The following is a 17,700-nucleotide window of genomic DNA, read 5'->3' on the forward strand; positions in this document are numbered from 1 at the left end:
GTCAGTCTTCTTGTACTTAAGTCGGCATTGTGTCATTTGTATTTAATTAAGATGCAATTTCTGTGTTTCATTGTCAATAAGAAGGTGAAAGGGATACAGTAAACCTGAAGTGAAGCATCGGAATCTATAACTAGTGTCACAGGAATGGTTCAAAACGTAGACAGTAAGAAGGTTCAGTCTTCTTGTACTTAAGTAGGCATTGTGCCTTTTGTATTTAATTCCGATGCAATTTACGTGTTTCATCGTTAATAAGGAGGTCAGAGGGATACAGAAAACATGAAGTGAAGCATCGGAATCTAAAACTAGTTTCACGGGAATGGTTCAAAACATAGACAGTAGGAAGAGTCAGGCTTTTTTTACTTAAGTCGAAATTGTGCCTTTTGTATTTAATTCCGATTCAATTTCTGTGTTTCGTCGTTAATAAGAAGGTCAGAGGGATACAGTAAAACTGAAGTGAAGCATCGGAATCTATAACTAGTGTCACAGGAATGGTTCAAAACATAGACAGTAAGAAGAGTCAGTCTTCTTGTACTTAAGTCGGCATTGTGCCTTTTGTATTTAATTCCGATGCAGTTTCTGTGCTTCATCGTCAATAAGAAGGTCAGCTGGATACAGTAAACATGAAGTGAAGCATCGGAATCTATAACTAGTGTCACAGGAATGGTTCAAAACATAGACAATAAGAAGAGCCAGCCTTCTTGTACTTGAATCGGCATTGTGCCTTTTGTATATAATTCCGATGCAATTTCTGTGTTTCATCGTCAATAAGAAGCTCAGAGGGGTACGGTAAACCTGAAGTGAAGCATCGGAATCTATGACTAGTGTCACAGGAATGGTTCAAAGCGTAGTAAGAAGAGTCAGTTTTCTTGTACTTAAGTCGGCATTGTGCCTTTTGTATTTAATTCCGATGCAACTTCTGTGTTTCACCTTCAGTAAGAAGGTCAGAGGGATACAGTAAACCTGAAGTGAAGCATCGGAATCTATAACTAGTGTCACAGGAATGGTTCAAAACATAGACTGTACGAAGGGTCAGTCTTCTTGTACTTAAGTCAGCATTGTGCCCTTTGTATTTAATTCCGATGCAATAACTGTGTTTCTTCGTCAATGAGAAGGTCAGAGGGATACAGTGAACCTGAAGTGAAGCATCGGAATCCATAACTAGTGTCACAGATATGGTTCAAAACATAGACAGTAAGAAGAGCCAGTCTTCTTGTACTTGAGTCGGCATTGTGCCCTTTGTATTTTATTCCGATGCAATTTCTGTGTTTCATCGTCAATAAGAAGGTCAGAGGGATACAGTAAACCTGAAGTGAAGCATCGGAATCTATAACTAGAGTCACAGGAATGGTTCAAAGCATAGACAGTAAGAAGAGGCAGTCTTCTTGTACTTACGTCGGCATTGTGACGTTTGTATTTAATTCCGATGCAATTTACGTGTTTCATCGTCAATAAGAAGGTCAGAGGGATACAGTAAACCTGAAGTGAAGCATCGGAATCTATAACTAGTGTCACAGGAATGGTTCAAAACATAGACAGTAAGAAGAGTCAGTTTTGTTGTACTTAAGTCGGCATTGTGCCTTATGTATTTAATAGCGATGCAATTTCTGTGTTTCATCTTCAATAATACGGTCATAGGGATACAGTAAACCTGAAGTGAAGCATCGGAATCTATAACCAGTGTCACAGGTATGGTTCAATACATAGACAGTAAGAAGAGTCAGTCTTCTTGTACTTAAGTCGGCATTGTGCCTTTTGTATTTAATTAAGATGCAATTTCTGTGTTTCATCGTCAATAAGAAGGTGAAAGGGATACAGTAAACCTGAAGTGAAGCATCGGAACCTATAACTAGTGTCACAGGAGTGGTTCAAAACATAGACAGTAAGAAGAGACAGTCTTCTTGTACTTAAGTCGGCATTGTGCCTTTTGTATATAATTCCGATGCAATTTCTGTGTTTCATCGTCAATAAGAAGCTCAGAGGGATACAGTAAACCTGAAGTGAAGCATCGGAATCTATGACTAGTGTCACAGGACTGGTTCAAAACATAGTAAGAAGAGTCAGTTTTCTTGTACTTAAGTCGGCATTGTGCCTTTTGTATTTAATTCCGATGCAACTTCTGTGTTTCACCTTCAATAAGAAGGTCAGAATGATACAGTAAACCTGAAGTGAAGCAACGGAATCTATAACTAGTGTCACAGGAATGGTTCAAAACATAGACAGTAAGAAGAGGCAGTCTTCTTGTACTTACGTCGGCATTGTGACGTTTGTATTTAATTCCGATGCAATTTACGTGTTTCATCGTCTATAAGAAGGTCAGAGGGATACAGTAAACCTGAAGTGAAGCGTCGGAATCTATAACTAGTGTCACAGGAATGGTTCAAAACATAGACAGTAAGAAGAGTCAGTTTTGTTGTACTTAAGTCGGCATTGTGCCTTTTGTATTTAATAGCGATGCAATTTCTGTGTTTCATCGTCAATAAGACGGTCACAGGGATACAGTAAACCTGAAGTGAAGCATCGGAATCTATAACTAGTGTCACAGGAATGGTTCAAAGCATAAACAGTAAGAAGAGTCAGTTATCTTGTACTTAGGTCGGCATTGTGCCTTTTGTATTTAATTCCGATGCAATTTCTGTGTTTCATCGTCAATAAGAGGGTCAGAGGGATACAGTAAACCTGAAGTGAAGCATCGGAATCTATAACTAGTGTCACAGGAATGGTTCAAAACATAGACAGTAAGAAGAGTCAGTTTTCTTGTACTTAAGTCGGCATTGTGCCTTTTGTATCTAATTCCGATGCAATTTCTGTGTTTCATCGTCAATAAGAAGGTCAGAGGGATACAGTAAACCTGAAGTGAAGCATCGGAACCTATAACTAGTGTCACAGGAATGGTTCAAAACATAGACAGTAAAAAGAGTCAATTATCTTGTACTTAAGTCGGCATTGTGCCTTTTCTATTTATTTCCGATGCTATTTCTGTGTTTCGGCGTCAATAAGAAGGTCCAAGGGATACATTAAACGTGAAGTGAAGCATCGGAATCTAAAACCGGGTTCAGAGGAAAGGTTCAAACCATAGACAGTAAGAACTGCCAGTCTTCTTGTACATGAGTCGGCATTGTGCCCTTTGTATTTAATTCCGATGCAATTTCTGTGATTCATCGTCAATAAGATGGTCAGCTGGATACGGTAAACCTGAAGGGAAGCATCTGAAACTATAACTAGTGTCACAGGAATCGTTCAAACATAGACAGGAAGTATAGCCATTCTTCTTGTACTTGAGTCGGCATTGTGCCTTTTGTCTTTAATTCCGATGCAATTTCTGTGTTTCATCGTCAATACGACGGTCAGAGGGATAGAGTAAACCCGAAGTGAAGCATCGGAATCTATAACTAGTGTCACAGGAATGGTTCAAAACATAGAAAGTAAGAAGAGCCAGTCATCTTGTGCTTGAGTCGGCAGTGTGCCATTTGTATTTAATTCCGATGAATTTTATGTGTTTGATCGGCAATAAGAAGGTCAGAGGGATACAGTAATCCTGAAGTGAAGCATCGGAATCTATAACTAGTGTCATAGGAATGGTTCAAACCATAGTCAGCAAGGAGAGTAAGTGTTCTTGTACTGAAGTCGTCATTGTACCTTTTGAATTTAATTAAGATGCAATTTCTGTGTTTCATCGTCAATAAGAAGGTCAGAGGGATACAGTAAACCTGAAGTAAAGCATCGGAATCTATAACTAGTGTCACAGGAATGGTTCAAAACATAGACAGTAAGATGAGTTAGTCTTCTTGTACTTAAGTCGGCATTGTGCCTTTTGTATTTAATTAAGTTGCAATTTCTGTGTTTCATTGTCAATAAGAAGCTCAGAGGGATACAGTAAACCTGAAGAGAAGCATCGGAATCTATAACTAATGTCACAGGAATGGTTCAAAACATAGACAGTGAGCAGGGTCAGTCTTCTTGTACTTAAGTCGGCATTGTGCCTTTTGTATTTAATTCCGATGCAATTTACGTGTTTTATCGTTGATAAGGAGGTCAGAGGGATACAGAAAACCTGAAGTGAAGCATCGGAATATAAAACTAGTGTCACAGAAATGGTTCAATACATAGACAGTAGGAAGAGTCAGCCTTCTTTTACTTAAGTTGGCATTGTGCCTTTTGTATTTAATTCCGAAGCAATTTCTGTGTTTCACCGTCAATAAGAAGGTCAGAGGGATACAGTAAAAGTTAAGTGAAACATCAGAATCTATAACTAGTGTCACAGGAATGGTTCAAAACATAGACAGTAAGAAGAGTCAGTCTTCTTGTACTTAAGTCGGCATTGTGCCTTTTGTATTTAATTCCGATGCAATTTCTGTGCTTCATCGTCAATAAGAAGGTCACCTGGATACAGTAAACTTGAAGTGAAGCATCGGAATCTATAACTAGTGTCACAGGAATGGTTCATAACATAGACAGTAGGAGGAGCCAGTCTTCTTGTACTTGAATCGGCATTGTGCCCTTTGTATGTAATTCCGATGAATTTTCTGTGTTTGATAGTCAATAAGAAGGTCAGAGGGATACAGTAATCCTAAAGTGAAGCGTCGGAATGTATAACTAGTGGCGCAAGAATGGTTCAAATCATAGACAGTAAGAATAGTCAGTTTTCTTGTACTTAAGTCGGCATTGGGAATTTTGTATATTATTACGGTGCAATATCTGTGTTTCATCGTCAATAAGAAGGTCAGCGGTATACAGTAAACCTGAAGTGAAGCATCGGAATCTATAACTAGTGTCACAGAAATGGTTCAAAACATAGACAGTAAGAAGAGCCAGTCTTCTTGTACTTGAGTCGGCATTGTGGCTTTTGTATTTAATTCCGATGCAATTTATGTGTTTCTTCGCCAATAAGATGGTCAGAGGGATACAGTAAACCTGAAGTGAAGCATCGGAATCTATAACTTGTGTCACAGGAATGGTTGAAAACATAGACAATAAGAAGAGTCAGTTTTCTTGTACTTAAGCCGGCATTGTGGCTCTTGTATTTAATTCCGATGAATTTTCTGTGTTTGATCTTCAATAAGAAGGTCAGAGAGATACAGTATCCCTGAAGTGAAGCATCGGAATCTATAACTAGTGTCACAGGAATGGTTCAAAACATAGACAGTAAGAAGAGTCAGTTTTCTTGTACTTAAGTCGGCATCGGGCCTTTTGTATATAATTACGATGCAATTTCTGTGTTCCATCGTCAATAAGAAGGTCAGGGGGCTACAGTAAATCTGAAGTGAAGCATCGGAGTCTATAACTAGTGTCACAGAAATGGTTAAAACATAGACAGCAAGAAGGGCCAGTCTTCTTGTACTTGAGTCGGCATTGTGCCTTTTGTATTTAATTCCGATGCAATTTATGTGTTTCTTCGTCAATAAGAAGGTCAGAGGGATACAGTAAACCTGAAGTGAAGCATCGGAATCTATAACTAGTGTCACAGGAGTGGTTCAAAACATAGACAGTAAGAAGAGCCAGTCTCCTTGTACTTGGGTCGGCATTGTGCCTCTTGTATTTAATTCGGATGCAATTTCTGTGTTTCATCGTGAATAAGAAGGTCAGGCGGATACAGTAAACCTGAAAAGAAGCATCGGAATCTATATTAGTGTCACAGGAAAGGTTCAAAACGTAGACAGTAGGAAGAGTCTGTCTTCTTGTACTTAAGGTGGCATTGTGCCTTTTGTATTTAATTCCGATGCAATTTCTGTGTTTCATCGTCAATAAGAAGGTCACAGGGATACAGTAAACCTGAAGTGAAACATCGGAATCTATAACTAGTGTCACAGGAATGGTTCAAATCATAGACAGTAAGAAGAGTTAGTTTTCTTCCACTTAAGTCGGCATTGTGCCTTATGTATTTAATTCCGATGCAATTTCTGTGTTTCATCGTCAATAAGAAGGTCAGCTGGATACAGTAAACCTGAAGCGAAGCATCGGCATCTATAACTAGGGTCACAGGAATGGTTCATAACATAGACAGTAAGAAGAGTCAGTTTTCTTGTACTTAAGTCGGCATTGTGCCTTTTGTATTTCATTCCGATGCAATTTTTGTGTTTCATCGTCAATAAGAAGGTAACACGGATACAGTAAGAGTGAAGTGAAGAATCGGAATCTATGACTAGTGTCACAGGAATGGTTCAAAACATAGACAGTAAGAAGAGCCAGTTTTCTTGTACTTAAGTCGGCATTGTGCCCTTTGTATTTAATTCCGATGCAATTTCTGTGTTTCATCGTCAATAAGAAGTTCAGAGGGATACAGCAAACCTGAAGTGAAGCATCGGAATCTATAACTAGTGTCACAGGAACGGTTCAAAACATAGACAGTTAGAAGAGTCTGTTTTCTTGTACTTAAGTCGGCATTGTGCCTTTTGTATTTAATTCCGATGCAATTTCTGTGTTTCATCGCCAATAAAAAAGTCAGAGGAATACAGCAAATCTGAAGTGAAGCATCGGAATCTATAACTAGTGTCACAGGAATGGTTCAAAACATAAACAGTAAGAACTGTCAGATTTCTTGTACTTAAGTCGGCATTGTGCCCTTTGTATTCAATTCCGATGCATTTTCTTCGTTTCGTCGTCAATAAGAAGGTCCACCGGATACAGTAAACCAGAAGTGAAGCATCGGAATCTAAAACCGGTCTCACAGGAAAGGTCAAATCATAGACGGTAAGAAGAGCCAGTCTTCTTGTACTTGAGTCGGCATTGTGCCTTTTGTATTTAATTCCGATGCAATTTCTGTGTTTCATCGTCAATAAGAAGGTCAGAGGGATACAGTAAACCTGAAGTGAAGCATCGGAATCTATAACTAGTGTCACAGGAATGGTTCAAAACATAGACAGTAAGAAGAGTCAGATTTCTTCTACTTAAGTCGGTATTGTGCCTTTTGTTTTAATTCCGAAGCAATTTCTGTGTTTCGTCGTCAATACGAAGGTTAGACGGATACAGTAAACCTGAAGTAAAGCATCGGAATCTATAACTAGTGTCACAGGAATGGTTCACAACATATACAGTAAGTAAAGTCAGTTTTCTTGTACTGTAGTCGGCATTGTGCCTTTTCTATTAAATTCCGATGCAATTTCTGTGTTTCGTCGTCAATAAGAAGGTCCACAGGATACAGTAAACCTGAAGTGAAGCATCGGAATCTAAAACCGGTCTCACAGGAAAGGTTCACAACATAGACAGTAAGAAAAGCCAGCCTTCTTGTATTTGAGTCGGCATTGTGCCTTTTGTATTTTATTCCGAAGCAATTTCTGTGTTTCGTCGTCAATAAGAAGGTCGGAGGGATACAGTAAACCTGAAGTGAAGCATCGGAATCTAAAACTAGTGTCACAGGAATGGTTCAAAACATAGACAGTTGGAAGAGTCAGCCTTCTTTTACTTAAGTCGGCATTGTGCCTTTTGTATTTAATTCCGATGCAATTTCTGTGTTTCACCGTCAATAGGAAGGTCAGAGGTATACAGTAAAAGTTAAGTGAAACATCGGAATCTATAACTAGTGTCACAGGAATGGTTCAAAACATAGACAGTAAGAAGAGTCAGTTTTCTTGTACTTAAGTCGGCATCGGGCCTTTTGTATATAATTACGATGCAATTTCTGTGTTCCATCGTCAATAAGAAGGTCAGGGGGCTACAGTAAATCTGAAGTGAAGCATCGGAGTCTATAACTAGTGTCACAGAAATGGTTAAAACATAGACAGCAAGAAGGGCCAGTCTTCTTGTACTTGAGTCGGCATTGTGCCTTTTGTATTTAATTCCGATGCAATTTATGTGTTTCTTCGTCAATAAGAAGGTCAGAGGGATACAGTAAACCTGAAGTGAAGCATCGGAATCTATAACTAGTGTCACAGGAGTGGTTCAAAACATAGACAGTAAGAAGAGCCAATCTCCTTGTACTTGGGTCGGCATTGTGCCTCTTGTATTTAATTCGGATGCAATTTCTGTGTTTCATCGTGAATAAGAAGGTCAGGCGGATACAGTAAACCTGAAAAGAAGCATCGGAATCTATATTAGTGTCACAGGAAAGGTTCAAAACGTAGACAGTAGGAAGAGTCTGTCTTCTTGTACTTAAGGTGGCATTGTGCCTTTTGTATTTAATTCCGATGCAATTTCTGTGTTTCATCGTCAATAAGAAGGTCACAGGGATACAGTAAACCTGAAGTGAAACATCGGAATCTATAACTAGTGTCACAGGAATGGTTCAAATCATAGACAGTAAGAAGAGTTAGTTTTCTTCCACTTAAGTCGGCATTGTGCCTTATGTATTTAATTCCGATGCAATTTCTGTGTTTCATCGTCAATAAGAAGGTCAGCTGGATACAGTAAACCTGAAGCGAAGCATCGGCATCTATAACTAGGGTCACAGGAATGGTTCATAACATAGACAGTAAGAAGAGTCAGTTTTCTTGTACTTAAGTCGGCATTGTGCCTTTTGTATTTCATTCCGATGCAATTTTTGTGTTTCATCGTCAATAAGAAGGTAACACGGATACAGTAAGAGTGAAGTGAAGAATCGGAATCTATAACTAGTGTCACAGGAATGGTTCAAAACATAGACAGTAAGAAGAGCCAGTTTTCTTGTACTTAAGTCGGCATTGTGCCCTTTGTATTTAATTCCGATGCAATTTCTGTGTTTCATCGTCAATAAGAAGTTCAGAGGGATACAGCAAACCTGAAGTGAAGCATCGGAATCTATAACTAGTGTCACAGGAACGGTTCAAAACATAGACAGTTAGAAGAGTCTGTTTTGTTGTACTTAAGTCGGCATTGTGCCTTTTGTATTTAATTCCGATGCAATTTCTGTGTTTCATCGCCAATAAAAAAGTCAGAGGAATACAGCAAATCTGAAGTGAAGCATCGGAATCTATAACTAGTGTCACAGGAATGGTTCAAAACATAAACAGTAAGAACTGTCAGATTTCTTGTACTTAAGTCGGCATTGTGCCCTTTGTATTCAATTCCGATGCATTTTCTTCGTTTCGTCGTCAATAAGAAGGTCCACCGGATACAGTAAACCAGAAGTGAAGCATCGGAATCTAAAACCGGTCTCACAGGAAAGGTCAAATCATAGACGGTAAGAAGAGCCAGTCTTCTTGTACTTGAGTCGGCATTGTGCCTTTTGTATTTAATTCCGATGCAATTTCTGTGTTTCATCGTCAATAAGAAGGTCAGAGGGATACAGTAAACCTGAAGTGAAGCATCGGAATCTATAACTAGTGTCACAGGAATGGTTCAAAACATAGACAGTAAGAAGAGTCAGATTTCTTCTACTTAAGTCGGTATTGTGCCTTTTGTTTTAATTCCGAAGCAATTTCTGTGTTTCGTCGTCAATACGAAGGTTAGACGGATACAGTAAACCTGAAGTAAAGCATCGGAATCTATAACTAGTGTCACAGGAATGGTTCACAACATATACAGTAAGTAAAGTCAGTTTTCTTGTACTGTAGTAAGCTTTGTGCCTTTTCTATGAAATTCCGATGCAATTTCTGTGTTTCGTCGTCAATAAGAAGGTCCACAGGATACAGTAAACCTGAAGTGAAGCATCGGAATCTAAAACCGGTCTCACAGGAAAGGTTCACAACATAGACAGTAAGAAAAGCCAGCCTTCTTGTATTTGAGTCGGCATTGTGCCTTTTGTATTTTATTCCGATGCAATTTCTGTGTTTCGTCGTCAATAAGAAGGTCGGAGGGATACAGTAAACCAGAAGTGAAGCATCGGAATCTAAAACTAGTGTCACAGGAATGGTTCAAAACATAGACAGTTGGAAGAGTCAGCCTTCTTTTACTTAAGTCGGCATTGTGCCTTTTGTATTTAATTCCGATGCAATTTCTGTGTTTCATCGTCAATAAGAAGGTCAGAGGTATACAGTAAAAGTTAAGTGAAACATCGGAATCTATAACTAGTGTCACAGGAATGGTTCAAAACATAGACAGTAAGAAGAGTCAGTCTTCTTGTACTTAAGTCGGCATTGTGCCTTCTGTATTTAATTCCGATGCAATTTGTGTGCTTCATCGTCAATAAGAAGGTCAGAGGGAAACAGTAAACCTGAAGTGAAGCACCGGAATCTACAACTAGTGTCACAGGAATGGTTGAAAACATAGACAGTAATAAGAGTCAGTTTTCTTGTACTTAAGCCGGCATTGTGCCTTTTGTATTTAATTCCGATGAATTTTCTGTGTTTGATCGTCAATAAGAAGGTCAGAGGGATACAGTATCCCTGAAGTGAAGCATCGGAATCTATAACTAGTGTCACAGGAATGGTTCAAAACATAGACAGTAAGAAGAGTCAGTTTTCTTGTACTTAAGTCGGCATCGGGCCTTTTGTATATAATTACGATGCAATTTCTATGTTTCTTCGTCAATAAGAAGGTCAGAGTGATACAGTAAACCTGAAGTGAAGCATCGGAATCTATAACTAGTGTCACAGAAATGGTTCAAAACATAGACAGCAAGAAGGGCCAGTCTTCTTGTACTTGAGTCGGCATTGTGCCCTTTGTATTTAATTCCGATGCAATTTATGTGTTTCTTCGTCAATAAGAAGGTCAGAGGGATACAGTAAACCTAAAGTGAAGCATCGGAATCTATAACTAGTGTCACAGGAATGGTTCAAAACATAGACAGTACGAAGAGCCAGTCTCCTTGTACTTGGGTCGGCATTGTGCCTCTTGTATTTAATTCGGATGCAATTTCTGTGTTTCATCGTAAATAAGAAGGTCAGACGGATACTGTTAACCTGAAGTGAAGCATCGGAATCTATATATAGTGTCACAGGAAAGGTTCAAAACGTAGACAGTAGGAAGAGTCAGTCTTCTTGTACTTAAGTCGGCCTTGTGCCTTTTGTATTTAATTCCGACGCAATTTCTGTGTTTCATCGTGAATAAGAAGGTCACAGGGATACAGTAAACCTGAAGTGAAACATCGGAATCTATAACTAGTGTCACAGGAATGGTTCAAATCATAGACAGTAAGAAGGGTCAGTTTTCTTCCACTTAAGTTGGCATTGTGCCTTATGTATTTAATTCCGATGCAATTTCTGTGTTTCATCGTCAATAAGAAGGTCAGCTGGATACAGTAAACCTGAAGCGAAGCATCGGCATCTATAACTAGTGTCACAGGAATGGTTCATAACATAGACAGCAAGAAGAGTCAGTTTTCTTGTACTTAAGTCGGCATTGTGCCTTTTGTATTTAATTCCGATGCAATTTTTGTGTTTCATCGTCAATAAGAAGGTCACACGGATACAGTAAACCTGAAGTGAAGCATCGGAATCTATAACTAGTGTCACAGGAATGGTTCAAAACTTAGACAGTAAGAAGAGCCAGTTTTCTTGTACTTAAGTCGGCATTGTGCCCTTTGTATTTAATTCCGATGCAATTTCTGTGTTTCATCGTCATTAAGAAGGTCAGAGGGATACAGCAAACCTGAAGTGAAGCATCGGAATCTATAACTAGTGTCACAGGAACGGTTCAAAACATAGACAGTAAGAAGAGTCTGTTTTCTTGTACTTAAGTCGGCATTGTGCCTTTTGTATTTAATTCCGATGCAATTTGTGTGTTTCATCGTCAATAAAAAAGTCAGAGGGATACAGCAAATCTGAAGTGAAGCATCGGAATCTATAACTAGTGTCACAGGAATGGTTCAAAACATAAACAGTAAGAACTGTCAGATTTCTTGTACTTAAGTCGGCATTGTGCCTTTTCTATTCAATTCCGATGCATTTTCTTCGTTTCGTCGTCAATAAGAGGGTCCACCGGATACAGTAAACCAGAAGTGAAGCATCGGAATCTAAAACTGGTCTCACAGGAAAGGTTCAAATCATAGACGGTAAGAAGAGCCAGTCTCCTTGTACTTGAGTCGGCATTGTGCCTTTTGTATTTAATTCCGATGCAATTTCTGTGTTTCATCGTCAATAAGAAGGTCAGAATGATACAGTAATCCTGAAGTGAAGCATCGGAATCTATAACTGGTGTCACAGGAATGGTTCACAACATATACAGTAAGAAAAGTCAGTTTTCTTGTACTTTAGTCGGCATTGTGCCTTTTCTATTTAATTCCGATGCAATTTCTGTGTTTCGTCGTCAATAAGAAGGTCGGAGGGATACAGTAAGCCTGAAGTTAAGCATCGGAATCTATAACTAGTGTCACAAGAATGGTTCAAAACAAAGACAGTAAGAAGAGTCAGTTTTCCTGTACTTAAGACGGCATTGTGCCTTTTGTACTTACTTCCGATGCAATTTCTGTGTTTCATCGTCATTAAGAAGGTCAGAGGGAACAGTAAACATATAGTGAAGCATCAGAATCTAAAACTAGTGTCACAGGAATGGTTCATAACATAGACAGTAAGAAGAGTCAGTTTTCTTGTACTTAAGTCGGCATTGTGCCTTATGTATTTAATTCCGATGCAATTTTTGTGTTTCATCGTCAGTAAGAAGGTCAGCGGGATACAGTAAACCTGAAGTGAAGCATCGGAATCTATAACTAGTGTCACAGGAACGGTTCAAATCATAGACAGTAAGAAGAGTCTGTTTTCTTGTACTTAGGTCGGCATTGTGCCTTTTCTATTTAATTCCGATGCAATTTGTGTGTTTCATCGTCAATAAGATGGTCAGAGGGATACAGCAAACCTGAAGTGAAGCATCGGAATCTATAACTAGTGTCACAGGAATGGTTCAAAACATAAACAGTAAGTACTGTCAGATTTCTGGTACTTAAGTCGGCATTGTGCCTTTTGTATTCAATTCCGATGCATTTTCTGCGTTTTCTCGTCAATAAGAAGGTCCACCGGATACAGTAAACCAGAAGTGAAGGATCGGAATCTAAAACCGGTGTCACAGGAAAGTTTCAAAGCCTAGACAGTAAGGAGAGCCAGTCTTCTTGTACTTGAGTCGGCATTGTGCCTCTTGTATTTAATTCCGATGCAATTTCTGTGTTTCTTCGTCAATAAGAAGGTCAGAGGGATACAGTAAACCTGAAGTGAAGCATCGGAATCTATAACTAGTGTCACAGGAATTGTTCAAAACATAGACAGTAAGAAGAACCAGTTTTCTTGTACTTAAGTCGGTATTGTGCCTTTTGTATTTAATTCCGATGCAATTTCTGTGTTTCGTCGTCAATAAGAAGGTCAGAGGGATACAGTAAACTTGAAGTGAAGCATCGGAATCTATAACTAGTGTCACAGGAATGGTTCACAACATATACTGTAAGAAGAGTTAGTTTTCTTGTACTTTAGTTGGCATTGTGCCTTTTCTATTTAATTCCGAAGCAATTTCTGTGTTTCGTCGTCAATAAGAAGGTCCACGGGATACAGTAAACCTGAAGTGAAGCATCGGAATCTAAAACCGGTCTCACAGGAAAGGTTCATAACATAGGCAGTGAGAAAAGCCAGTCTTTTTGTATTTGAGTCTGCGTTGTGCCTTTTGTATTTAATTCCGGTGCAATTTCCGTGTTTCATCGTCAATAAAAAGGTCAGCGGGATTCAGTGAGCCTGAAGTGAAAATTCGGAATCTATAACTAGTGTCACAGGAATGGTTCAAAACATAGACAGTAAGAAGAGTCAGTCTTCTTGTACTTAAGTCGGCATTGTGGTTTTTCTATTTAATTCCGATGCAATTTCTGTGTTTCATCGTCAATAAGGTGGTCAGAGGGATACAGTAAACGGAAGTGAAGCATCGGAATCTATAACTAGTGTCACAGGAATGGATCAAAGCATAGAAAGTAAGAAGTGTCAGTTTTCTTGAACTTAAGTCGGCATTGTGCTTTTGTATTAAATTCCGATGCAATTTCTGTGTTTCGTGGTCAAGAAGAAGGTCCAAGGGATACAGTAAACCTGAAGTGAAGCATCGGAATCTATAACAAGTGGCACAGGAATGGTTCAAAACATAGACAGTAAGAAGAGTCAGTTTTCTTGTACTTAAGTCGGCATTGTGCCTTTTGTATTTAATTCCGATTGCAATTTCTGTGTTTCGTCGTCAATAATAAGGTCCAAGGGATACAGTAAACCTGAAGTGAAGCATCGGAATCTAAAACCGGTCTCACAGGTAAGGTTCATAACATAGACAGTAAGAAGAGCCAGTCTTCTTGTATTTGAGTCGGCATTGTGCCTTTTGTATATAATTCCGATGCAATTTCTGTGTTTCATCGTCAATAAGAAGGTCAGCGTGATTCAGTAAGCCTGAAGTGAAGAATCGGAATCTATAACTAGTGTCACAGGAATGGATCAAACATAGACAGTAAGAAGAGTCAGTTTTCTTGTACTTATGTCTTCATTGTGCCTTTTGTACACTCCTGGAAATTGAAATAAGAACACCGTGAATTCATTGTCCCAGGAAGGGGAAACTCTATTGACACATTCCTGGGGTCAGATACATCACATGATCACACTGACAGAACCACAGGCACATAGACGCAGGCAACAGAGCATGCACAATGTCGGCACTAGTACAGTGTATATCCACCTTTCGCAGCAATGCAGGCTGCTATTCTCCCATGGAGACGATCGTAGAGATGCTGGATGTAGTCCTGTGGAACGGCTTGCCATGCCATTTCCACCTGGCGCCTCAGTTGGACCAGCGTTCGTGCTGGACGTGCAGACCGCGTGAGACGACGCTTCATCCAGTCCCAAACATGCTCAATGGGGGACAGATCCGGCGATCTTGCTGGCCAGGGTAGTTGACTTACACCTTCTAGAGCACGTTGGGACGTGCATTATCCTGTTGGAACAGCAAGTTCCCTTGCCGGTCTAGGAATTGTAGAACGGTGGGTTCGATGACGGTTTGGATGTACCGTGCACCATTCAGTGTCCCCTCGACGATCACCAGTGGTGTACGGCCAGTGTAGGAGATCGCTCCCCACACCATGATGCCGGGTGTTGGCCCTGTGTGCCTCGGTCGTATGCAGTCCTGATTGTGGCGCTCACCTGCACGGCGCCAAACACGCATACGACCATCATTGGCACCAAGGCAGAAGCGACTCTCATCACTGAAGACGACACGTCTCGATTCGTCCCTCCATTCACGCCTGTCGCGACACCGCTGGAGGCGGGCTGCACGATGTTTGGGCGTGAGCGGAAGACGGCCTAACGGTGTGCGGGACCGTAGCCCAGCTTCATGGAGACGGTTGCGAATGGTCCTCGCCGATACCCCAGGAGCAACAGTGTCCCTAATTTGCTGGAAGTGGCGGTGCAGTCCCCTACGGCACTGCGTAGGATCCTACGGTCTTGGCGTGCATCCGTGCGTCGCTGCAGTCCGGTCCCAGGTCGACGGGCACGTGCACCTTCCGCCGACCACTGGCGACAACATCGATGTACTGTGGAGACCTCACGCCCCACGTGTTGAGCAATTCGGCAGTACGTCCACCCGGCCTCCCGCATGCCCACTATACGCCCTCGCTCAAAGTCCGTCAGCTGCACATACGGTTCACGTCCACGCTGTCGCGGCATGCTACCAGTGTTAAAGACCGCGATGGAGCTCCGTATGCCACGGCTAACTGGCTGACACTGACGGCGGCGGTGCACAAATGCTGCGCAACTAGCGCCATTCGACGGCCAACACCGCGGTTCCTGGTGTGTCCGCTGTGCCGTGCGTGTGATCATTGCTTGTACAGCCCTCTCGCTGTGTCCGGAGCAAGTAAGGTGGGTCTGACACACCGGTGTCAATGTGTTCTATATTCCATTTCCAGGAGTGTATATAATTCCGATGCAATTTCTGTGTTTCATCGTCAACAAGAAGGTCAGACTGATACAGTAAATATGAAGTGAAACATCGGAATCTATAACTAGTGTCACAGGAATGGTTCAAGACATAGACAGTAAGAAGAGTCAGTTTTCTTGTACTTAAGTCGTCATTGTGCCTTTTGTATTTAATTCCGATGCAATTTCTGAGTTTCATCGTCAATAAGGAGGTCGGAGGGATACAGTAAAGCTGAAGTGAAGCATCGGAATCTATAACTAGTGTCACAGGAAAGGTTCAAAACATAGACAGTGAGAGAAGCCAGTCTTCTTGTACTTGAGTCGGCATTGGGACTTTTGTATTTAATTCCGATGCAATTTCTGTGCTTCATCGTCAATAAGAAGGTCAGAGGGATACAGTAAACCTGAAGTGAAGCATCGGAATCTAAAACTAGTGTCACAGGAATGGTTAAAAGTATATACAGCAAGAAGAGTCAGTTTTCCTGTACTTTAGTCGGCATTGTGCCTTTTCTATTTAATTCCGATGCAATTTCTGTGTTTCGTCGTCAATAAGAAGGTCCACGGGATACAGTAAACCTGAAGGCAAGCATCGGAATCTAAAACCGGTCTCACAGGAAAGGTTAATAACATAGACAGTAAGAAGAGCTAGTCTTCTTGTATTTGAGTCGGCGTTGTGCCTTTTCTATTCAATTCCGATGCAATTTCTGTGTTTCATCGTCAATAAGAAGGTCAGCGGGATTCAGTAAGCCTGAAGTGTAGAATCAGAATCTATAACTTGTGTCACAGGAATGGTTCAAAACATAGACAGTAAGAAGAGACAGTCTTCTTGTACTTAAGTCGGCATTGAGCCTTTTGTATTTAATTCCGATGCAATTTCTGTGTTTCATCGTCAATAAGAAGGTCAGAGGGATACTGTAAGCTTGAAGTGAAGCATCGGAATATATAACTAGTGTCACAGGAATGGTTCAAAACAAAGACAGTAAGAAAAGTAAGTTTTCTTGTACTTAAGTCGGCATTGTGCCTTTTGTATTTAATTCCGATGCAATTTTTGCGTTTCATCGTCAATAAGAAGGTCAGAGGGATACAGTAAACCTGAAGTGAAGCATCGGAATGTATAACTAGTGTCACAGGAATGGTTCAAAACATAGACAGTAAGAAGAGTCAGTTTTCTTTAACTTAAGTCGGCATTGTGGCTTTTGTGTTTAATTCAGATGCGATTTCTGTGCTTCGTCGTCATTAAGAAGGTCCAAGGGATACAGTAAACCTGAAGTGAAGCTTCGGAATCTATAACTAGTGTCACAAGAATAATTCAAAACATAGACAGTAAGAAGAGTCAGTTTTCCTGTACCTAAGACGACATTGTGCCTTTTGTATTTATTCCGATGCAATATCTGTGTTTCATCGTCAATAAGAAGGTCAGAGGGATACAGTAAACCTGAAGTGAAGCATCGGAATCTATAACTAGTGTCACAGGAATGGTTCAATACATAGACAGTAAGACGAGTCAGTTTTCTTGTACTTAAGTCGGCATTGTGCCTTTTGTATTTAATTCCGATGAAATTTTTGTGTTTCATCGTCAATAAGAAGGTCAGAGGGATACAGTAAACCTGAAGTGAAGCATCGGAATCTATAACTAGTGTCACAGGAATGGTTCAAAACATAAACAGTAAGAACTGTCAGATTTCTTGTACTTAAGTCGGCATTGTGCCTTTTCTATTCAATTCCGATGCATTTTCTTCGTTTTGTCGTCAATAAGAGGGTCCACCGGATACAGTAAACCAGGAATGAAGCATCGGAATCTAAAACCGGTCTCACAGGAAAGGTTCAAATCATAGACGGTAAGAAGAGCCAGTCTCCTTGTACTTGAGTCGGCATTGTGCCTTTTGTATTTAATTCCGATGCAATTTCTGTGTTTCATCGTCAATAAGAAGGTCAGAGGGATACAGTAAACCTGAAGTGAAGCATCGGAATCTATAACTAGTGTCACAGGAATGGT

Source organism: Schistocerca serialis, unplaced genomic scaffold, assembly GCF_023864345.2.
Source record: "Schistocerca serialis cubense isolate TAMUIC-IGC-003099 unplaced genomic scaffold, iqSchSeri2.2 HiC_scaffold_1362, whole genome shotgun sequence".
Lineage (NCBI taxonomy): Eukaryota > Metazoa > Arthropoda > Insecta > Orthoptera > Acrididae > Schistocerca > Schistocerca serialis.